The sequence below is a fragment of the Rhea americana genome, unplaced genomic scaffold (genome assembly GCF_003343005.1).
Source record: "Rhea americana isolate MKP2758 unplaced genomic scaffold, rheAme1 scaffold_206, whole genome shotgun sequence".
In the NCBI taxonomy this organism is placed as follows: Eukaryota; Metazoa; Chordata; class Aves; order Rheiformes; family Rheidae; genus Rhea; species Rhea americana.
The window spans coordinates 107,688-132,768 of NW_028186217.1; the positions used below are offsets into that span (position 1 = coordinate 107,688).

At 37.5% G+C, this 25,081-nt stretch overlaps 1 protein-coding gene across 14 annotated transcripts in view; it reads left to right on the top strand.

Annotated features, from left to right (window-relative positions):
* Window positions 1-25,081, top strand: part of BAZ2B (bromodomain adjacent to zinc finger domain 2B) — a 168,207-nt gene that overhangs the window by 52,223 nt on the left and 90,903 nt on the right. Inside the window, exon 1 of one of the 14 annotated variants that reach the window (XM_085304299.1) lies at window positions 8,604-8,740. The exons of 12 other annotated variants lie outside the window; for them this stretch is intronic. The gene's annotated coding sequence lies outside the window, so the exon portion shown is untranslated. Of the gene's footprint in view, window positions 1-8,603; window positions 8,741-8,884; window positions 8,950-25,081 lie in introns of those variants that run through there. One more of the 14 variants, XM_085304300.1, reaches the window with a different exon arrangement.

Below are 25,081 nucleotides of genomic sequence, written 5' to 3' on the forward strand. Positions count from 1 at the left end.
TCTGTATTTGAACTCTATTTTCTCCTTTTTTAGCATTTAGAAAGCTAGTTCATTTAAAACAAGCACAACAACTGAAGGTGTGTAGAATTTGGAGTTTTAACATTCTTGCACAATCAGATCAAATAAGAAATGTTATCTTAGAGGACAGCTTAAATGCCTATCAATTCATTAAAGCATAGAGCTTGTGGAAGGGATATGTGTATCATCTGTTTGAGATGTGTAACAGAGGTGATATCAAGGTGAAAGCAGACTTGTGGAATGCTTGGAAATCATTGATATTCTGACTCTGAGGCTGTAAATGGCTCTGTGGCAGATGGAGTCTTTGTCAAGGAAAAGAAAAATGGCAGCTTTGGAACATCATAGATGTTTTTGCTAGCAGCTCAGCACACAAGCTGTGACCTTCTAGTGCTCAGGAGTTTCTCTTGTGCTTTAACAAATAGTCCTCTGATTTTATTCCCTGGAAGTACATAAATAGTAGTCATAATTCACTACGAATTAGGGTATTTCCTTATGAAAAAACATAAGCCAGTTTTATTACCAAATTTTTTTTGAAAGTAAGCTTTGCAGGATGCCTGCAATTTCTATATAAAGTACCAGAAATGTGTGTGTGTGTGTTACTTGAAGCARGAAGGCAAATGTGTCTGCAACACACAATACGAAAATTGTATACATACTATTAATTCCCTGGAACATAATTTTAAACTTCAAAAGAAACATAGTAATTTGGACAGTGTTCACTTTTAGAATATGTTCATAACATGGGTGCCTGTTTGTCTAACTTTGGTAAAATACAGAATTATAGGTTATTTATATCGAATAAGCTATCTTTTGATTAGACCAAAGGGGAAATATATGATTGAATTCAGAGTCATTTGTGAATTTGTCTTTTTTCTTTGTTGCTTAAAAACTTGGATCTTACGGCATCTGACAGCATCTGGTTCTGAACACCATTGATAGCGTTTCTTCTATGTTTTTCTACTCTCACTGAATTAAACTTAGAGAACTAAGACTATGTTCATAGAATTAGGGTTCACTTTTATCTGTAGGCCCTGAGTTGTATATTCGTATTGCTATTCTTGCAATTTATGCCAGTTTCCACCAATTTTTGAAATTTGTGAAGTTTGATATCCTATATTATGCATGATTACCTAATGTCACATATTTTATATTTACAGTAGACTTCGATATCTGTTTTGTCAGTTAGTGATTTGAATTAAGATATCCCTAATAGAACTACTCATGTCAGTGGAAGTAGTATATGGCCTCAAGAGCCTATAACATCTCGTAAAGGATGCTCAATTGGACAGTTGACCTATATTACAGAGTAATAAGTCATTGTTTAAATTAAAAATGCAAGCATTTCACAACTGTCACCTACTAGCAATACTCTTTAGCCTACTTGACAATTGTTAGAATTATAGAAAGCAATCACTGTTCATCACAGAAGAAAATGACCTAGCACTTCCAAGGGTCAAGGTTGTTTCATTAGTATCTTTTCTCTTCCATCCTCTGGAGGTTGTAGTTGTAGTCTTCGCTCTTGAAGGTGAGCCCACTGTAATTAACTGTGCCCCTCTCTATTCAGTTCTGGTCATTTTAAGTGGTGCTTCTAAAAACTTTTATTTATTTACTTTATTTTTAAAAGAAAGACAGATGGGTTGTAGTTGAAACTAAAGTATTTTTGCTGGATATGATTCAAATTAGTCTTTATACAGTTCTTTATTAGAACAAAAATTGAAAATGTGCAAGTGAGAGTAAAACAGCTTTGTACTACACATCTGAATGTTTATAATATATAATTAAGCATTTTCAGAATAGAAAGAAGTGGAAGGAAAAAAAGGCCATGTGATAGTCTTCAACTCTTAAAGCTCTCAATGAAATAAATGTCCATTATTAAAAAAAAAAATCTGCATATCTGAAGAGTGTTTATGGAAATCTTTATGCTTTCAATTTACCTTATTAATGGTGTCTCGTATTTTGATGGTGTTCTCCCTGCAACCTATTATAGTGTCTTGATATGAATGATTCCAAGGATGGTTAAGCCCAGTTTCAGACCCCTTCCCCCCTCAGTTTTTCAGTGGTCTCTTTGTGTGATGATGGCCCTCTTAATTATAGGATGAGTGTATTGCTTATGCTCTGAAGATAAAATGATAAGAAAATAACTTACAAGTCACTTTAGGTTATACTAAGTAACTTCTTTATCTCATTTTCTCCTAGTAGAACTAACTAATCAGTCGGAATGTCTTCATGGAATTAAGGTTTTGGAATGGTAGTTAAATAAAAAAACCCTCAAAACTAATTTCCTGTTGATTTGAATTTGTCGTTGGTATAACTTTGGAGCTTGTCATCAATAATGCTGACTTGATAGTAACATTATGGTAACAATACTATATTTCTAATATATTCAGTTGTTTAAAAAAAAGCATAAAATTTAGAACAACACAAAACTTCAGTTAGCTGTATAATTAGTTTTAATAGTTCTGGGGTGAATTCAAAACCAAATTTTGATTATCTTGGAGCTGATGGTATAAATAGATCGCTTTTTATTTTTGAAATACAAAGCAACATATATCTCTCAACTCCAAAATACCATAATAGTATTATGAGAGCAAAATTGTTTCTGAATTTTTTTTGCAGTGTTTTAATCTTTTGTGGTCAAATCTGAATAGTGGAATAAATAATTCCATGTAGTAAGTAGTCTTTTTTTTAAAGACATTCGGTTTTACTGTTATATATAGTGCATGCTTGCACATATTTTTACTGAAGTTTCTGGATTGTTTTACTTGATTTTATGATGATTTTGCATGTTCTTGCAACGTAATTACATTTTTATTCATGTCATGGTTCTAAATTCTGCTCCAATTTAATCACTAGATAAATGCAGAAGAGATTTTATGAAAYGAATTTTCATTTCTGTATTAATTGGTAAGCAACTTCAGCTTTGGAAGTATAGTTTATGTTCCAAGTGACACATCATTTTTATTAGATATATTCCTGCAGCTTTACACAGAARTAAACTCTTTTGTCTCCTTAGCACCCATTGATTTTTCTTTCAAGGGTGTATTAACAGTGCTGATAGAACCCATGCAATTAGCATCTACATTAGCAATAAAGAAGTAAGTTCTGTAAAATGACGACTGTTTCACATACAGTGTTAACAAAATATTTTACAATATTGCTGTACGTGAAGCAGTGAATTCTGAAGGAGGACAAAATGTTTAAATGTTGAGAAAAATGAGAGAAAGAACAAACGATGCAAAAAGAAAATGACAGTGAGATCTTGGTTTAATACATATGTATTCCRGGTTGATGGCTGATTTCATTAGCAAATCTCATTGTTATGCAATGTCTGTTCTTCTGCAGCAAAATGAATATTGTATTCTCTCAGGCTCTGTGTGTGTGTGTGTCTCTTTTACGATGATAAAGTAAAGATTATACACTTAAAGCTGTTTTAATCTTTTAAAACTTTTTCTTAAAAAGGTTGTATTTTCAAAATAATAGTATACTTCAGTTTTCCGATGAATTTATAAATTAAGTTGATGAAAAATGGCAATTTAACCTCCTTTTCTATGTGCATTTCTTTGTCGTGTTTACAACTTGTTTATTTTTTCTGAAAACTTTTAGTATTAACTGAGAAATATTTACTTGAGCTGAATATACTCAAGTATCAAAAATGAAAATTTAACTGAAATTATTGTTCTGTGGAAGGCTTTTTATATTTAATAGTAACAAATACAGGACATTGAAATAGACATCACTGCAGTCGAATCTCAATGCATGAATCTCCCTCTTTGTGTTTTAAGAGAATATACTGAAAAATACTTAGTTGTTTACTACTATTTTGTTTACTGTAAGATGAATCAACATTATTATGACTTGTTCTGTGATGTAGGACAACTGGTTGCTCAGGGTACTGGTGTGCTTTAGGTTGTGGTTTCTTTGCAGGAAATTTAAAATGCACACAGGTAACTTCCTTAAGGCAAATATTTTCCTATCCTCTTACTTTCAGAGTGTATTCCATATATAAAATTTCCTAGGTCCAAAGTAGTACCAAATGTATGAAATGCTAATAAATTAGTGAGAAATTGAATATTTTGTATAGTTTTAAGATTAGTTCCAGGTAACAAGACAGCACAAAAGATGTTGTGCCCTGCAGTGCCGTGAACAATGAGGTATGGTTACCTGGGCTTTCAGTTATAAGCATTGGAACAATTCTGTTCTTACTGAAAGAATGAATTTTAGGATATTTTTACAGATTTGTGCAGTAAAATATTACTGGCTTTTACTGAGCAGTAGTTTTTTATTACTTGCTGTGCTTATTCCAATTCCATTTTATGGATCAAATTGATAGGTGAAGTATCCATGCATTAGGGAAGTAATCTGATGCGAAAAGTGTACTTAAAATGAAGCTAACTCATGAGTAGTAGGACCAATATATGTGACCCGAATACGGAGGAGGTAGAACAAAGAAAAGATTGCTATCTTTCCTTCTTGGGAAGGAGATCCTCTTCCTTTTCCTTTGCTTTAGAAGGACAGGAACTACCGTAAGGAGGGAAATTTAGCTTCTAAGTAATGTGCTAAATCTGTATTTTGGAGAGAATGTGTGTCAGGCTTCAAAAGCTTGGTTGATTCGCTTTTTTGTTGGTGAGATCTAACTGAGAGGAGGTGATGATGTGTCTGATGCTGCATCTTGCTGTTTTCAGGGGCGGGGGCAGAGCTCAGCGCCCTCTGTCACGCTGAGTCTGAGCGGGCCCTGAGCATGGGGCCGCCCAGGTAGCATCTGTGGGGAAAGGTGGTACTCAGTGTTGTACCTGCGGTCAGGATCTAATTTACAGGAGGATGAATAGAGCTTTGCTTTGGTATGTGACTGCATGGAGGGTTCTTGGAAGTAAAAAGGTGGTTGAGTCTTTTGGCACAGCAGGGATATGAGGAGGAACTTTTTTTCTTTTTGTGTCTTGAGTTGGAGATCACTGTCATTTATGCTTTTATTAGATTTGCTTGGGAAAGAAGATTAAGAACTTTGTGTGCTCTACTGCAGAAAATGAATTCGGAAAGTAATCGGCTGTCCCTTTTCATCTCTCCTGTGCATTATCTGTCCGTGCATCAAATGTCAGAGGACTTCAAGTAAAATTACCAGAAGCAAAAGACAGAACAACATTGGATGTGAAAATTTTAGGAGCTACTTTCTCATTTAATGCACTACAGAGGTGACTGCAGGGAGTTCACACTGTCCAAAGCCATTGCTGCATCTTACCTGTATTTGGAGATAACGCTGAATTAATGTATTATGTTTATACATGGGCTTACTGTCTTGAATAAGTGTTTCTTCATCAAAATAATCTGTAGTTTCTATAGCAATTTTTGTGTCTAAGGAGTRATGCAAAATTCAGATCTCTGTTCGCCTTCACTATGATTGTCTAGAGGTTAACCGTTCTTTTCTCAGGTGAGCATAAGCAACATTAATAATTCACTGGTTTTAGTTTCCTGTGTGACAGGAGAACCTGTGAAGTCCTAAGACAGAAGTTACCTTGGCATGAAACTACTGGAATGATACAAGTAGTTCTGGATAGCTCAGCTCTCCTTTTTGGATTTGTATTTGCTTTTGGGTAGTGTTGGGATGGTTCTTACAATTTGTAGTGGTTTGAATCTTTGCTCTCTGAAATGCCTTTAGCAGGAATTGTCACTTCCATTAGAGCAGGTAAGACTGTTCAAGACATTGTGGATGTTAAAAGTTAGTTAGTTCTTCAGGATTTTTTATTTCCTTTTTGTGACTGTAGACTTAATACCTCTGGGCAGTGTCAGGGAGGCTAAATACAAGAATACGATATACAACAGTGCCCACGTTTACAGCTAAAATGTGCTACAGAAACTGATGTCTGGTGTTCTTTTAAACCCTGTGAGAAAGACTGTAATTGTTTGGGTTTAGCTTCAGAGGTTTACACTCTGCCATTTAAAGAAGACATTATGCATATTTAAGACATAGCTGTACTAGTGATTTGTTTAATCTTATATTTCAGTATACAATTAGGCCTGTTTTATAAACATGATAGCCTGTTTTTCACATTGGAGTTCAGAAAATCCATCTGGGCATTCTGTTTTACTATTTCCGATGTCATGTTTGTGTCTCCAGCATCTTCCATTCCCACCGCAAAGGCAAAATAGCTATTCTATCATAAATGTTTTTCACCTTACAGGTAATATGTATTGAAATAATTGTAGGAAAAACATCTTCTGTGAGTTGATATTTGAACATATAGAAGTAGTGTGCATGATTCTCCCTACGTCATTATAAAACTCAAGTTGATCCTGGCTATTCTTGAGTGTGTAGATTTGTGGGATGAATTTCCAGATTGAGATGTTAAATCACTATCTCATAAGTCTGGCTGTGAGAGCCTGCCTGCAGTGACATCAGAACCAAACTTCTGGTGATTTCAGTAGAAAATCTATTTGTACAAGTATTTTTAGACTGCTTTAAGAGTTTGGCTGATGCCTTCTCTTTGCAAAAGGCTTTTTTTTCCCATTTGAATGTTGCATTTTTACTCTTTCTTCAGAAACACTATATGAATATTGTTTGAGAAGACTACCTCTTTACAAATAAGATAAAGAGGAGTATAAAAGCAGATAGACAAAACGTTAAAGTTTTGATATAGTTACTTGCTATATCAACCTTACTATATCATTTACTTATGGGAATGAATTATATCCAAGTGTTTGGTTATGAGACTATGGCCATAATAGTTTTACCTGTTACAAACATAGCTAGCGGAAGTTCTGCTTTGGTTATTATTTAAGTGTTGGAGATACTTTTTGTTGGTATATCTTACCTTGTTTGGGAGATTGTAATGATGAAGTAACTCCTTTAATGGCACAAGTTGTATCATCGATGGTAGGATTTGCTGATACAGATAAACCCTTTGTTTTTTGATGAACTTCCTAGTAATTCTTTATGTAGGTTTTTTCTCATAGCTTTCTTCTTTTCCTTTCTTGAGTTTAATATGAAAAATGACTGAGGTGCATTTATAACAGTTATTAGAAACTTTTATTGCAGTAGATTGTTCTGCGCCTCTGTTTTGTTCATTAACAATGTTACTTTGCTGTATTCTCTAGTTCTTCTTGCTTAACACTTTTGAGTTCGAGAGAGGGAGAATTAATATGAATGAATTTACCATTTAGCTTATTTCCTCTATTATGAGAATAGTCTTTTTTTTTTTTTTTTTTTTATCTTCTGCAAGCTCTTTTGCTGGTGTCTTAGGGCACCTTAGCCATCTTAGTTGCATCTGTGTTCTGTATAATAAATTGGCTTTATTTAGCTGTTAAATTCTGTCTTGTATCAGTGGGACAAAGCTGTTTATTCTGTTTGCGTTGGGGGTAGGAGGCTTTTCCTCCCATTAGTCAAGGGGTTTTCTTTGATTGTTTATTTCAGTTTCATTTGGTTTTAATTTTTATTGTTGCCTAGGTGCTGTTCATTTCCATTAGGGAAAATGTGTTGGTTTTTTTTTGTTTGTTTTGTTTTGTTTTTAACTGAAGCTTGTTTAAGTTACTTCTTGGAAAGCTTTTAGGTAAGGAAGAGCCAGCTTTTCCCACTGGATCACATCCGTGCGTCTAGTCCATATGTGATTAATTTTTGTGAGGAGGAAAAGAGGTAGTTACAAAGGCAGTAAGGAGCCCCTGCAGGAAAAGGGAGTTGCTGTTTGTCATATGGAACATCTGCAAAGCTGCTTCTTCATTGCGTATCAAACTTTTGCTTTCAATTGCAGTAAAAATGTTTRCAAGAAGTACTGGTCCTCATAGTTTCTCTAGATGATTATTTTGCCATTTAAGTTCCTTTCTAGAACAGATTCTTGTAGACCATTTCCAGTATGTTAAATAAAGGGGAAAATATCTAAAATCTTAACATTTGTATAACTTATCAGTCAAATAATGGTGACAAATGAGATTACATTTTCTATGTTATGTGTATGCTGTGAAGGTAGCACTCTTACTCAAATTGTTGCTTTGAATTTTCTTTTTCCTTTTACAGTTGCATTCCGTACGTTAATTATGATCATTTCTGAGCCATGCTTCTTAGCTTTTTTTTCTTTTTCATGTTTGTTTTGAAAATTGATGCCGAAGACATTCAGAACACAGTGATCAGGATCTTCATTCGTCAGTTTCAGGTTTTTCTGGTTGTAATTCAGGTTTCCATTTCCTACTGCTTCCTCATACCAGAACTATTTCGTAAGCAGTTTGTTTTGTTGCATATATGCACATAATTGTCAGTTAACAGAAAATAAGTTATTTCTTTGGCTTGGCTTGGCTTGTAGAGGAAAACTGTGTAATGTAGTATTGACAATTATCTGACATTATGGAAAAAATACCTCCCTCATGGTTCAAAGTCATTTGTTCAGATAAAAATATCGCACATGTATATGTTATACATATAAATATCATATTTCATTCTCTCTCTCTCTGTCTCTCTTGCAGGCAGTTAAAATACAGGTGCACATTTTACTGCATTTGTCACCTGGGTTGGTTTTCACCAGGTGAGCATGTGTTTACTTGTGACCGAAGTGCTCCACCTGTCTTTCAGTTTGTTTACCAGGAAATAAAGATGTGTAAACTGCAGGAAGTACTATTTGACCCTCCCCGACAGTATCTCATTACAATAATTGCTAATCTCCGAGTAAGACAGCCATGTTTTGTGTGTAACACAGAGGAGGAGGTTGTGTTAGGAAGAATTTGGATGCTTCCTCAAATAGAGCATGTAAATGTTTGCTTTAATTTTGTTTTCACGGCAGCTTTAGCTAACAGACTTCTGGTGACCTTTGGGCTGAGCAAAGCTGGAGCGCAGGAGCTGGTGTTTGTTCTCCTTCCTTGGCTGAGCCCCCCGGGCTCGGCTGCTTGTTTTGGAGCGCTGGCGTTGCTCTGTAGCGACAGGATCATGGCTACTTCCTGATTAAACCACTCTCCGCAGTAAGCTGTTCACGTTCTGTGTCTGCTCATCTGTAATGCCGAGTGACCGGTGCTTTCCTCTCTGCTTTTATCCCCCCAAGTAGATATTTAAAATGCTTATAGATGGAAATAAGAATATATAGAGCTGTAATGTTATGTTACTAATTTTTCAGCATTTCTTCTAAGAAAGGGAACTACTGTTTTATGTATTATATGCTGCTTATCTGACAGTGAAAAGCAAATAAAACTAATTTGCATGATTTAAAAAATATAATACTAGTCTGCTTAGGGTTTGGTCAGTTAACCACTATTAGCTTTGTGAAAAATTCTGGTGAGCACTGAAATGAACAAATACGATGATTAAAATGTGTATGTAATACATTTGGAAGTGTAACGGTAGTTCACAGTTTATTATTTATAGCATTTGCAGAACTATTTTACATCTGCCATAGGTTTTATTCTCTTGAAAACTTAACCTTTTCTGTCAGCTTTTGTTAAATGGATAAGAAATTTTATGCTGCTTTTCTGTATTTATTATAATTTATGTGGGATATTTTTCCCTCAAGTAATTTCTGATCTCTTGCTAATGAGGACTAGGTGGGTATGATAGTTGTAACTCAGTGCATAGGTCCACTTTATCTTGCCCCTGGGTATTAGTTCAAGAGATTTCATCCTCATAAAGTGATGGCTGCAGTGTACTGCTGATCTTACTCTACTCCATTAAATGGGTACAAAATTATTTGGTTAAGGTTGACCTTACAGTGACAGTTTATGCAGAATAGAGTTTGTAATGCAGAGTAGTATGTACCATCGTAGACATTACTGAAGTTCTACATCAAATAATACCAAGAATGTTCTTGGTTATTTAACCTATGTCTTGAAAGGTGCTGAGTCAGACTTCTTGGTTCTCATGTAAATTTACATTAAAGTAGTATTGTGCACTTGGTAGAAAAGGACTTCTTGTCTTTTCGCAGCTGTAGTGAACTTACAATAAAATTATTGTTCTTTAAAACATCCATTTCTTTGCATTACCTTAGCTTGGTAACTAATTACACACGGTTTCATTTAGTAACAGGAGGAAACAAGTTTATTTGCAGGCAGTGGAATTCAAATCAAATCTGGAAAATTATTATTTGAATTTGAATGGAGATGATACATGTTTTCAAATTAAATAGCCAGTATTAAGAGACTTGTAAAGTAGATAGCGTATATGAGAAATCTTTGTCTTGCCATGCGTTAGAAAAAAAAAAAATAAGAGCAGGACAGGGACAATGTTCCTGCAGCCTGGGGGAGAAAGATGTATTTGGAGAAGTGTGAGCTACTAGTTTGTATAGATGAGGGCAGGGTGTGGACAGGAGAATGGCTAGAACATGTTTTAGAGAAGAGGATAGTGGAGGAAAAAAGCAGAGGTTCAGTCTAAAACATTTGAGAAGTGGTTTGTTAAAGTGCTCCTCTGCTCAGGTGGTTGTAAAGAGCTGTGCATCTGCAAACAGAGTTTATCTGCCCCGTTCTTCCCCCAGACCCTGAGGGTGTGTTCAGAGGATTTTGGGGTTTGAGTGAGATCAGCATTCCCACTGAAACTGCCCTCCCTGTGCTGGGAGTACCTGCTGCCCAGGAGAGCTTTTCTTGCAGTGGGGGTAGTCTTCCGTTTCTTACGATTGCTGTTTCCCTTTCCAATCCCTCTATTTTGGCTACTTAATTTGAAAAGACGTGACCAGCAGAATTACACCAATCACTTTTACAACACATGATTCCATTAATTACTTAGCAAAATACTGAATATCTCCTGCTACTAGATAAAATCATATATAATTTCATTTTTACAAATAAATTACAATATACTTAATATTGAAACTTTTTAAGAAATGCCCAAATTTGGGTGTCAGCAAAACATGCATGTCATCTGCCACTTCTTTCAGAAGCTCTGCAGTTCTGGTCTTGTAGAAGTGTTTCCTTGCAGTTGCAGATCTCTCCACAGACTCCATCCCTGGAGAGGTTCTTACCACATGCAAGGCTCAACTCCTCGTTGCTGAAGTTGTCAGCTCAGAGCCTCAGTTTAGTTTCCTTGGGAGAACTGGAGTTCTAGGAAGCGGGGACAGCCTTGACGGGCGCTGGARCTACCTGTTCATGCAGTCATGACCTTCCAGTGCAGGTCAGTGCTCGCGGCACTGGGAGGCGTCACGGGGCAGGCCCCGCTCCAGCCACGGGGAGGCAACGTGTCCAGGTCCCGCGCCGCAGCTGTGGGCCCTGCTTGCTTCCCGCAGCCATCCCTGTGCGCCCTGGCAGCAGCCGTCCCTGCATCTACTGCTGCGCGCTGTCCCCGCAGCTGCCCCCTCGCCACTGTCCCCGCGCCCTTCCCGTGGCCGTCCCTGCAGCCATCCCCACGGCCGTCCCCGCGCCCTTCCGGCAGCCATCCCCGCAACCACCCCCACGGCCGTCCCCGCGCCCTTCCTGCAGCCGTCCCCGCGCCCATCCCCGCGACCGTCCCCGTGCCCTTCCTGCAGCCGTCCCCTCACCCTTCCTGCAGCCATCCCCGCGACCGTCCCCGCGTTCTTCCTGCAGCCATCCCCGCGACCGTCCCCGCGTCCTTCCCGCAGCCGTCCCCGCGGCCATCCTCGCGCCCTTCCTGCAGCTGTCCCCGCGCCCTTCCCGCAGCCGTCCCCGCGGCCGTCCCCGCACCCTTCCTGCAGCCATCCCCACGACCATCCCCGCGCCCTTCCTGTGGCCGTTGCCCACTGCCCCTGCAATCTCCCCGTCTGTCCCCACGCAGTCCCCACAGTTGCCCCCGCTGCCGCTGTCCCACTGAGGCCCTGTGGCCCTGCCCGCGTGGGTGGGGGCACCATGGCTTTGGCTGCGGCCGGCAGGGCTGTGCTGTCCCTCCGCTCCCGCTGCCGCGCAGCYGCCGCACGCTCTGTCGCCGGCAGGCAGCCCTGGCGCGCGCTGGCCTTGGGAAGGGCTTAGGGCAATGCCGCACGGCCTTGGTGGTCTTTAAATTGTTAACAGGCTTCACCAAGGAAATAGCCACCTGATGCAGATAAAACCGACTGCAGTATTTTACCTAGCATTCTTTGGCTGTGTGCAAAAATGTAACGTTTGCCTCATGCCCTTGCTAGGAGCCTCAAATCCAGATGCAAATTCTGGCTTGTACACTTGTTCACATCCTGGACGGCAATACAGATGGTTTATTGTTGTCTTTTCAAATAACTCTGTCGGGTTATTTGATTTCTAACAACTTAGGAGTGCGTAAATAACACTGAAATGTCAAATTTGTACCTGCTAGGTATTAGGAATAGTATTGAGAATGGGGTGGGCAAGGATAATCTTTTAACATTGTAATAGCYACTGTGGCTTATGATTAACGTTATTTTTATTTCTTATAAATGGATTCCTTCTTATTATTCAGATATACGTCCGTGGATATGTGTATATAACTATTATTATTATTATATATTTTTTTTTGCTTAAGTGAATCAATTTGTTTTATGATCTTATTGCTTTACCACTGGCAGGAACAATGAACAAATAACCAAAGTAAGATCTTCCAAAAATGGGGAGGATCCCAATGATGAGGTTGATGAAAGCAGAGATTACTCAGGTTACGCCTGGAACTGGTTCTGGATTTCCACAGACCCACATGAGTGGAGCAGCGCTTGAGAGCGGGTGTCATCTCACTGCGTCTCAGCCTTGCTCCCTCGGAGTGTGAGTGGGAACCAGTATGTTCCTGATATGTGACACCATGAGTTGCTCTAAGAGTCCAGAATTGAGGAATGATATGATTTAATTAGACAAGATGCCAAAACTCATGATAGACTTCATCATTGCCATTTGCACATGGACTAATACTTGTCTTTGCTTGTGTTGGAGAGCTAAAGGTACAACTAGGATGTTTGCTTTTCTTTCCTTTTTTTGGTTCAATGTAAAACAGAATATTAATGTTTAGAATAGTGACACTGAAATCCTGAATTCAATCCTGATTGAAATCAGAAACTAAGACAGGATATAAAGCCTGAGGCAAGTATRGGAACCCATTGGAAGTATTAAAATCCCCCCGAACCCGAATGCCCTCAAAGGAGTTCAAGATTACTGTCTTTTCATTGACATACATGAAGTGTTCTGATGGTCTATAGGTTTAGGGATATAGAGCTGAGGAAACCTATTCTTTGCATCTTTATTCTAAAATTTACAGGGAAATTTCTATATGAATTCTAAGCCAGTTACTTTAGCTCGGAGTATGCTACATGCTCCAGTGTGGAAAGCTAATGCTAGCTGCCACCGCTATTCTGTATGAAAATGCGCAATTGGATTTCTCAAACAGCATTTCTAAGGTCCTTCATATATTTAAATTACCAGGATCATACACATGGCTATTTCCATCTTAAGTTTTGAAATCCTGCATACACTGGTGATACAGTCTGGCAAAGTCTTGTGTTTGTTTTTGATCAGGACCATAATATGATAGAAAGGCAAGATCTTGTTAAGTGTACTTACTGTGCATGTTTCACATTAATTACGTGTGTCAGACTTGCCTTCTTGTTTAGGTTGGCTATAGGGGGTGGGTGTTGGGGTGGCTGAAGAATGAGAACTTTAGTATCCTTGTTTTATTCAGAAGCTTAATTGGTGGGAAAAGGAAAATGGAATAATCTATTAGGAACAGAAACATGCATCTAATTTTTAATACAGGTATAGGAGATATGCCTATCTTATATGGACAATCTCTGAATGCCAGCCTTTGCTAAACCGAACAGGCCTGAAGAATCTTCTTTCAGGAGTAATATGGAAAGTACTGCAAATTCTGTGAAATGAGGGTTTTCCCATTGTTCCCTCCCTCTTTTCTTTGAAAATTAAACTACCAGTTTGCTAATAACATATTGCTATTGCTGAGTGATGAGGGTGTACTAGGGTCTTCGTTTTTCAGAGGACCCACTTGCTTATATAGGCTTGGGTTCACACATATAAATAGACATTTAGTTTAGTTTTTAGTCCAAAATGTTATTTCTTATCAGAAATATCCAGTTGTGAGGACCTGTTCCCCTTTGCTTATATTGTCAAAATTTAAGTAAAATTTTCTCTGCCAAGTAGTTTTTTTAATTGTGAAGCAAAATAATAAAGCTTTTTACCCAAGCAGGCAAAATATATTGTTTATAAGCAGCATTTGCATTTTGGAGAGATTTTTGTGTATGTAGATATATGCAGATGCTTCACGTTTCACAAAATTAGCCTTTGTGTCAGTGTGTTCTGTCATTCTTGGGAGAAGATGAGCAAGGTTCAGTTTTGAAAAGACTAGCATCTTTGGCACAAGCACCTTGAACTTGAGCAATTCCCAGATGAACCTTTAGTCATCTGTAGCATCTTATCTTTAGCAATTCCCAGATGAATCCAGATCAATCAGAGATATCTGGACAGGCTGGAAAGTTAGGTGAAGAGCAACCTCATGAAGTTCAACAAAGGCAGGTGCAGGGTCCTGCACCTAGGGAGGAATAACCCTATGCACTAGTACGGGCTGGGGACTGACCTGCTGGAAAGCAGCTCAGCAAAGAAGGATCTGGGAGTCCTGGTGGACAACAAGTTGACCATGAGCCAGCAATGTGCTCTTGCAGCCAAGAAGGCCAATGGTGTCCTGGGGTGCATCAGGAAGAGTGTTGCCAGCAGGTCGAGGGAGGTGATCTTGCCGCTCTACTCAGCCCTGGTGAAGCTGTGCTGGGAGTACTGCGTCCAGTTGTGGGCTCCCCAGTACGAGAGAGACATGGAGCTACTGGAGAGAGTGCAGTGTAGGTCTACAAAGATGATGACAGGATTGGAGCATCTCTTGTATGAGAAAGACTGTGAGAGCTGGGCCTGTCTAGCCTGGAGGAGGGAGGACCGAGAGGGGATCTTACCAATGTCTACAAATACCTTAAGGGAGGGTGTTGAGAGGATGGGGCCAGACACTTTTCAGTAGTGCCATGCGACAGGACAAGAGGCAACAGGCGCAAAGTGAACCGCAGGAAGTTCCGCCTGAATATGAGGAAGAACGTCTTTACTGAGAGAGTGACGGAGCCCTGGCACAGGTTGCCCAGAGAGGTTGTGGAGTCTCCTCCTCTGGAGATACTCAAAACCCACCTGGATGCAACCCTGTCTAATGTGCTCTGGGTGACCCTGCTTGAGCAGGGGTGTTGGACTAGATGATCTCCAGAGGTCCCTTCCAACCTCAACTGTTCTGTGATTCTGTGAAGCTCTTGCAGCTTTTGCCATGAGAGGTTYGGGAGGGCATTCTCTGCTGATCCTCTTCAAGAGATGCTGGCTTCAGACCCTCTTGCTGAGCCTGGATGTTGAGGTGGAGGAGATGAAATGTCTGCCTGTCAGCCCAGGCAAGGAGCCCAATGCAGCAGTAAAGAGTCGGTTCTGGAGCTGCGGCAACCGTGAGACGTGAAGTGTCTGAGTTACAGAAAGACATCAGAAATAAGGTGCTTTTGGCAGTTTGAAAGTTAGGTTTTAGAAACAAAACAATAGGCATTTATTTCAGCTGTCCCACTTCAGAAATGTTTGACCCCAGTGTATATTTGTTTTCTGTAGTGTTTCCCATTTAGTCCCGTGTCTGCTCTGAGGCTGTTCTATCTGACACAGTTAAAATGTTTGAAGTTACCATGTTTTCCAACCAAACTGTAACATGGTTAGTGGTAGGAGAAAAACAGATTATGAGATTGAAGAGTAAAGGATCTTTTTGAGCTATTAAGCAAAATCTTTAATATTACCTAAACCTGAAAAAACAATACCACAAATACAAAATTCACATGAAAGTATGATAAATAGACACAATGTAGGCACTTCTAATGACAAAATTTTGCCCTGCAGTGACTGCTAATGAGTTAAGTATGTTAATAAATTTACAAGAAATCCTCAGCTAGTTCCTGAGGCATTTTGGAGGTTTCCAAGTCACTGTGGGACTTGCATGACTTTCTACGAAAAAATTCAAAACACTGTAGGATTTTGTTTTCTATTCTAATCAGAAGAGCTTACTTCTTTTAGTGAGCTCTTCTGATTAGTAATTTAAAATCTCTTTTAGTAATTCGTATTTACCACGGGGAAATAAGAATAAAACGTCCAGTTTAAAAGGATAAAAAGTAAATGCTGTGTTTTAGTTGAAATATATACTTTCGCAGGATGAGAGTTGTGTGTTTTAAGTTTAGATTTAACAGATACAAATAGCTATTCAGTATTCAAAGTAAATTAGTGCTTCATTCAAGATCAGTTTTTACGAAGTAGAAACCTCATGAAGAGTACAGAAATGGATTACAAAATTGTAGATAAATTATGCAATAGTCAAAATAGCCAGCTGTTCCAACATTAATTTACTCTGTTTGACTCTGTAATAGTAATAGCATTACATAAAAGTAAAGAAAGCTCAGATTGAGAGTCATATCCATAAGTCATTAATTACAAAGTATAACTATGTTGATTTAAAAAATAGATTAATCTCTAGTCTGTATAAACTTTTTTCTATATTGTACTCAGTTGAGTTCATACTGAGTTAAAAGTGTGATTATGTATAATTGAACTCTAAGATATTTGTAACTAAGATTTCTAAAAATTATTTTAACAGTTAAAATTATTTTAAATTATTTCTAAACTTGACTCATTCTTGTTTATTCAAAGGTRTACTTCTGAGGAAAATGCATGGTCTATCTGTGTCTCTAATATAGCTATCTAGAACCTATTTTAGAGTCTTAGTTTAAAAGCTCAAGATTAAAAACTTATTTTTCATATGGAAACTTAAAACCTTGTATCTTCTGCCTCTTACGTATTTTTAACTCCTCTGTCACTTTAACATAGAAGCATGTTTTTCTCCCGTGTTTAGGTAGAACTAGTCATGATAGAATAGTATCAATTATCACTTGTAGAGGGCCTGAAAATACTGTTTGGAACTGAACAAAAGGACATTGTAGCTGATTACTTTTCAGTCCTGAAGGCTGTATGTAATAGCTGTTGTCCAGAATTTAAAACAAGTGAAATAAATCAGGAAAGTTCTCTTCTGAATACAGATGTGTGGAATAATACTGGATGGAATGTATTCAGCATTKAACTCAGTGATTTTCAGTGTAGCTGGAAGATTAGACATAAGTTGGTAACTCTTGAGCTATTTGGAACTTTATTTTGTAAAGGGGAAGTACTTTGCTGTTTTAAGACATGATGGCAAAGAAAATTGGCATTAAAAGAAAAGTCTCCTGAGCAAGAGAGGGTGTCTACTAGTTTTACTGAAAAAAATGCGAGGAAAAAAAAAAAAAAACAACCACACATTCATAGCTACGTAAGGAGAGGGGCATCTAGTTGTTTTCAATATCTGAGTAGAATTAGATTCTATAAGAAAATGGAAGAAGTTTTGTAACATTTCTTAAATTGACAGGTTTTTTTCACAACTGCTTGTCATTTTTTTTCCGTCTTGGAGCTGGCAAAGAAAAGTGTTCTATACAGTAATTATTACAGTTTTCGGGACAGGGGTTTATTTTAGATTAAATGTAAAGATAAAACGCTACTGTAATCATTTGATAATAGACTTTCAGAACTCATTACAAGAATTCTAAACTTTGCTTACTCTCTTGAAGATGTGATTAAATTATGCATTATTGGAACTCCAGTTCATTGCAGGAATGCAGGATTTGAATACTTCATATACTTGTTCAGCCTGCAGTAATACAGGCTGTTGTGTACCATGCACATAGTTTTATAAACATACTGAGACCCAAATATGAATTAATGAATGAAAGTAAGAATACTAGTGTAGTTTGGTAGATCAGTTGTATTAGCTCTGCACCTGAAATACTTATTTCTGTTTAATGTTAACCAATGAAATACTTACCTCTGTCAAGTGTCAGAAACATTTAGAATGCATAAGAAATTCTTTTTCATGGTCAACTGAAATATACTTTTCGTTTAACAGTAGTTTTCTCCTTAACTTTCTGCCTTGTAAGAGAAAGATAATGTGAACAAAATCAGGAGATGGGTGTGTTACTAAGTGACGTATGTCTAAATATTGCTATTAAAAGTGCTGTCATAAAACCCTGGTATATCAGCTGGTGTTGTATGGTTTATCAGCTAAACATTAATTGTGCTCTTCTCTCCTTGCCACTCTGTGGTGCTACTTTTGAAGTTAAATACTGCAGGATACATGGGTCGTCATTTGTGAAGAATTTTGTCAGAATTCCYATGAATGAGTAGCTCACTTTGAAGTACAGTATTTATTCCTACCTAACTTGATGAATAGGGGATTAGGTGGGAAGAACATCTCTCACCTTGGTCTCTAGAATGCAGCATTTCAAGTTTTCTTCACTGAAGGGAAAAATATTTGTATCAGAGTAAGCATTAGGATGGAGGGTGTAGAGAGAAGAAAAATCTTTTTGTTAGATAGCTGTAGTTATCAGAGATAAAGGCAAGTTTCAGGACATGTTATTGTCATTCACAGGCACTCCAGTGACATGTCTGTCTGCCAGCTCTCCAGAACCTCTGCTTTCAGTGTTTCTGCACTTGATACCTAGATTACCATTATTGTACTAGTAATTCAGTCTCTGAAGTGGATAGTTAAATCTGTGTTTGTAAACGGTTTGTCTTCAGAGAGGAGATGGCAAAGCCAAATCCAGTCCTTCAAATATGCAGAGCTTTCTAGCACCAGAGTGATTTGGAGATTTCAGGCAAATTAGCAAAGAAGCTAGAATTCAAAATTGGCTGGATCACAATGGATTTAAACTGACACTAGTTCAGCAAGAGATGTGCATGTTACTCTAGCATATGACAATATTAGAGACTTGCTTGGCTGAGGGACCAAAGTGTTGGCGCTTCTACCATTTGAACAGTTCAGCTGGTTTCTCACAGTTGGCCCACTGCATCGTAGTGAAAATGAGTGCCTTGAGAGCCTGGGTTCGTGTTACATGTGCGGATTAGGGGAACAGGACCTGAAAAAGTTTGGTTTTGGCAACATCACAGTCTGAAACAGTTTTGTATTCATGCAAAAGCTTAAGCTTACTGTACAGAGTGTTTGGAAAAGGTTCTGCTTTGCAGTGAAATGACAGGGCTGTCTTACTTCCTCTGTGCTACTGCTGCTACTAATGAGGATAGTAAGACAGGAACTTCCACAGTTCAACTTTTTTACTGTTTTTCTTACGGAGTTTATTTTTCCGAAAAGTTCTTATTTGCCTTTAGAAGTACAGAGTGCGTTGGGGGAGGAGGTAGTCAGGAGCCAAGTTCTTAACTGAAATTCATCACAGTTAAAGCATCCTGTAAGCTATTAGGAAAAGCTCTGTTGCTTCTGTTTCTGAGGTAATTAATAAATAAATGCTTTTGTTCTAGGAGAAACATTTGATATAAGCCAATTTTAAGAGTAATTGAAGTCAATCATAGTGAAAATATTGTCAGTCTTACACATGGCTTAAGGTGAAGAGTGTATGTGGCGTATATGTTGGCTTAGTTGTTGAGCATCTCTGTGCCAGTCCTGTTTTCAAGCCAAGTTGATTTTAAGATTCCAATCAAAGATTTCCTAAATACAACTTAAATGGCTAGTTCTTAATGGTCTCTAAATTTGGAAGGCTTTTCTTACTTATTTATTTATTTTATACTGCTGTGTAACACTTGTGCTAAGTGGTAGTCACCACAAGGTGTGCTACTTTTGTACTGTGGGTTGTTTTGATTTGCCATTAAAATGGATTTGTAAATCCTTTTAAAATGAAAACACAGTGATACTTTTTTACATTTCTAAGAGACATTTGGCCCAAACTAAATCACTCTAGGGAGTCTGAATATCTTCTTTTTTGATATATTACTGTATGGTAGTAAGGAACAAAAAAACCTGGTAAGACTGCTTTGACAAAGTGAATAATGTATAGAATCTTACATGGCAAGAGATCAATAATTTAAAAAAGGCACTACTAAAGAATGAACAATTTCATAGACAGAGATCACATGCAAAAAGTAGAAACAAAATGTACACGTGTTGTGTTGTTACATATGTTCGGATTTTCCTGAAATCTATTTTAGTGCATTCGTATTTTCATGTAGTAATTTTCAGCAGAACGGACCAGTGTCTTCCAATTGCAGTTAAAGAGGCCAATCCATAAACAACCTTTACCTTATAAACATAGTCTAATATGCTTGACTATTTTACCTTCATTAAATAACTAAGTGGGCATATTTTTTATAGCTTCCAGGCCTTAGTAGAGAAACATGTTTTTTCTTTTCATTTTTCAAAGTTTTGAGTTCCCGAATTAGAGCATAATAGTCTTCTCTACATAAAACATTGAGAACTGACTTTCACCTTTACCATGCTCTTACTGTTGATGCAAGATATTTTTTTCCTCTGTAGCTATTTCTGTGTTGGAAGAATTCCTATCCTTCAGCCCCCCACTTAATTTTGAATCTTTGTTGACAGCAGCACTTCTCTTTTCATCGATCTTTTAAATTTAATTCAATTTATTTTTGTTATTATTTAAATACAAAGTGTAATATACCTGTATTTTGTCTTAAATGTTCCTGTTCATTTTTATGAGAAAAAATTCTACATGAAATACTTGTTTCTGTCTCATAAGCCTAACAAAATTTGATAAACTAATTTTTGTAACCATTTTAATTGTGGAATCAGTTTGTTGCTATACTAGCAGAAACAAGTCTATTAATTTTAATTCTTATGATTATAGTTAAAGGTGTGTGTGTATATATATACACACACRTGTACACACAAGATACAAAGACCTTGGTATTGCATGTTAACATCAAAATACTGTTTAAATTTTTTCTTTTGTTGCACTGTTAATTGTAGACTATCAGAAACTAGCAACTTATGACATAAGTCTTCTGGCATTTCTAATTTTTTCTTCTAATTTCACATTCTCTTTAGTTATTTCAGCTTCTGTTTACTTTTAGTGCTCCAATTCAGTTAGTAGAAGCAGTATTTTGGTTTAGATTTATTGTATTGGAAGGGGCTTTTTGATGTTTCAGGTTGCACACCATAGCTTTTCTAAAATGCTTTAAAAGAGATGTCATCTCTTGGTTGACACTGAATTACATCAACTGAGCCAGTAGTCTACCGTTGTATTGTCTTCAAGCATTTCCTGTTGACTGAAAGTGGTAATTATGGTTAGGAAATAGAAAATACCAGCTCTAGAAAGTAGTGGGTTATCTCCGTGCAGCAGGAGTGAATTCTACACTATTATTTTTGAATTGAATGTGAATCAATCTATTGCTTTTTTTTTTTAAAGATCCTGAAACTGTCTTAGTGTTTTGTTTTGAGACATTCTGATGATTTTTTTTTCATTAAATCACAGCTGAAAAAATGGCAGGAGCTAAAAGTGTCATTCCATAAAACAGTGCAGCATCAGTTACTGCTGCCTTCAGGTACCAATGATAATAGGAAGTGATAGGAGTCCAAAAGTAGGTATTAGCTATTAGACTTATGATCAACCTGAAATGATCTCTTTAAAAGTATGGAGTATTTTTCAGTAATTTATCATAAATTATGATAAATATTCATGGGGATCAGAATGAGAAATAAGTGATACACATGTCCATACTTGGTGATTTTTTCCCCCTAGAAATTAAAAAATGAAGCTGCACATTCTGAGAAAGCATGAAGCTGCATAAATTTTGCAGGAGAACTTTAGTTCTTATATGTAGAGGTACCTGTAGCCTTCTTTTCTATATTTGTTGTTTAAAAGTGATTTACAGAAAAAATGCCTTCCTTTCTTAGTCTCAGTATGGTGTCTCCAGCTGTGATCAGGCACATTCACTTACTTGGTCTGCCCTTACAGATTTGTCTCTTGGATGTTGAGCCCCCCCCCCCCCAAACTAAAGCTATTTTACTTTTCCTTGTGTTACCTGTCTTTGTTCTTATTGGGCCATGTTTTTACTAGGTACTTGATGTTGGAGGGCCATTACCGTAACACAGTGACAGAAGAAGCTAGTTAGCTGTATTTACACAGAAAACTACAGAGAAACCAACCAGTGCCACTCTTAGCTGCGAGTCCCAAGCATTTAGCTTTGTGAGTCCCAAGAGTCTTCTCGCCTAGAGTGACCAGTGTTGGATGTCTGCCTTTTAGTATTAGAAAGTCCGACGTTGTCTTCAGAGTAATGGTTGAAGCACTTTGAGACACACAAACAAAAAGTAACATACAAAGTTTTTATTCCATACTCCTGATTTTAATATATGAGGTGCCTTCCAAACTTACTGATTCTATGATTCTGTGATACTTGTCTACCACAGGGATGTTCTGACACTCCTTACCTCTTCCTTGTTAAAATCCATTCAAAGCAGTTCTGCTTGTGAATGGGATTCCTTCAGCACACACGTTTGGCTGCTTTAGAGACCGAACTGACGTATGCAAAAAGAGTACGCTGCTGCACCTCACTGGTTGTGCTGGTAACCTTAGTTTTTAAAATGATACAGTTCTTTGGTGTCTCCCCTCTGTGTTAAAAATCACGTCTCTTACACTGCCCTCTTAGTAAGAGAAACTAGTACTTTCAGGAAGGGGTAATATAAATGTGCATTCATAGTTTAGTGAGTTCTAAATGCATTTCATCCCTTGTGGAAAATCTGGGTATTTTGTGCATAAGTAGTACATACTGGAATGACAAAATCTACTTGATAGACATCAGTAAACAGAATGGGGAGATGCATAATAACAGGTGTGAAAATAATATTCATTGTAGCAGCAGATAATTATATGCAGGAATACTTGTTTAAAATCAGGCCTCGCCATCTCCGGGGAGATACAAAGGAAATAAAGTTTCAGATGTGAGCAAGGAAGATAACCAAGGGAATGTCACCATACAACTTCTTTAACTGTCAGTCTGTTCTCCATATTCATACTTTTGGAGACCCTAGCACACAGCCACATTTGTTGAAGACATAGTGCAAAATGTAACTCTTTGAGTCTCTAATATGAATCATGATAGCACATCAGGGAGTGCACTTGAAGTGCCCCCTGGGTCTGAGTTACTTTCTAGTGATTTCCCATAGGAGGCCTGCATACACATATATTTGTGGATTTCATTCAGGGATGTTTTGGTTGTAAACTGGAGTGAAACTTTGATATCTGTGAAGGGTTGCCATGAAGAGAAGCAATGCATCGTTTGTTTAGCTCCGTTTTTAACATCGTCTGATTTTCAAACTACCGGATCAACTGGGTGCAAATCTAATGTGCAGCTGAAAATTAGAGGAAGTTGTATATCTAAAACCCTAGTTCTGCATATTTATAACAGAAAAGGAACAGAACTTGTCCTGTTTAAATTTTTTCATTGAAATGTTTGCTTGTAAATAGACTTGAGTCACCTCAGCACTAAGCACATCTTCCTACGGTGCTATGTTTCCTGATGGGTGCCTGATATTACTATTCTCTTCGGTGGTGTAATTTGGATAGATTGTATTTCTTGCCCAGAATTATGCAACTTTAAGGATTATATTTTGAGACTGATCCAAAACTGAGGAATCATGGAGGCTTGTAATTTAAGATCCTGTCTCCTCTCTTACCCACCCCTCCCCTCTCCTCCCAAGGGAAAAATAAAGTAAAGCAACCAAATTGTAATGCCCATGAGACTTTGCAGCAACACAGGACGGTATATATGTCACAGGAAACTTCCTTCATCAAAATTGTCAGTCTTTTATGAGAAAAGCTGATTTGAATAATTCATAATTTTTTGACCCAATTAGATCTAATCTGAATAAAAAAACAATTTGGCAGCAAAATTCTAATTAGCATATACCTCTTAAACAAGGAGGTGCAATTTTAATACTGGTACCTATTGGTTAAAAAAAATTGCTTCTTATCTGCATTTGACAATGCCTTTTTGACATATCTGAAGTTTATCTTAATTTTTTTTGTTGTTTAAGATGAAGTAAAACTGTTGTTTCAGAAGAGCAACATTGCATTGTATAACTTCGCAGGGTAGTTTTTTTTTTTTTTTTTTAACATCATGGTGTCTATGTCTGAAATTGTATTGCTCGGCTATATTTCCAATTCTTTGCCTTTTGAATATGATTAGTTCTTCCATTCACCTCAGTAGAGCATGGACTAGTTAAACTTAAAACAAGGATATTTCAGTTTGGCTTGACTTTATACTGCATATAGAATTACATAGTGCAGGATTAGAATGTAGAGTAGGTTTTACAAATTTTAATAGAATTTATAAGAAAATTGGTACAAAATAATTATCTGAACATCATGTGATAGTATCCTTGGCCTCTGTGAAATATATTTTTTCTAATGTAATAATGAAGATAGTGAAAAGTGTGAATGCAAAAGTACTTGAAACAAGGTTCATTTATAATTTAATAGTATTTGCTTGTATAATAGGAGAAAAGGTTTTGAGTTGAAATTTCATTTGCATACATCATTGCATGATCAGTTTATCTTGTCATACTCTAAATGCCCAAAGATGGATTCAGATAGATCTCTTAAATGCTGTATTTTATCCTGAGTCTAATTAAAATGTCCACGGCATGTTACCAAAATACTTGAGTGGCAGCTGATTCCCTTCTAAGCTGCAGTTTTCCCTGGGCTGCACCTGACTTGATTATGCCAAATTTAGGACCTGCACCTGCGTTTAAGTGACTTCTTGTAAGGTTTTATTTGGCTGAAGACTGCTTATGCAAGAATTTGCAGAAAGTTTTTGTCTCATTTGTCATATGAGTATTTTCACTGCCGTGGATTTTGATAAAAGAAACAGTGATTGTTCCAGTGATTGAACCTGGCCTGATATTCATTAGGAAGGGGAGGGGTATTAATTAGAGGGGAGATGACCGTGTAGGAGTACACTGTGTGCCTTGCAGGTGTCTTGGTACTTTGTCTGACACTTAAGAAATATGGGGCAATCTTGCTGTTGTTCTATACCCCCCTCAAAGTTACTTTTTTTGGTAAGAGTTTTATATAAAAGTGTTAATCGTGAGAAGCAATGTAATTACAGTACGGTTCTCTGACACTCAGAATATTTAGCACTTGCATGGCCTTTAATGTCTGTACATCATGCAACACATGTAAAGTGGATCATCAGTAATGCCATCAACACTTTTATTTATCCGAATCAAAAAAGCAAAATCTTGGAGGAAGGAGAAGATGCGGTAGCGTTACGCTGCGTGTAGAGCTTGTAGCCAGAGGTGGGAACAGACTGGGGAGCACTGGGCACGCACGGAGCGAGCTGG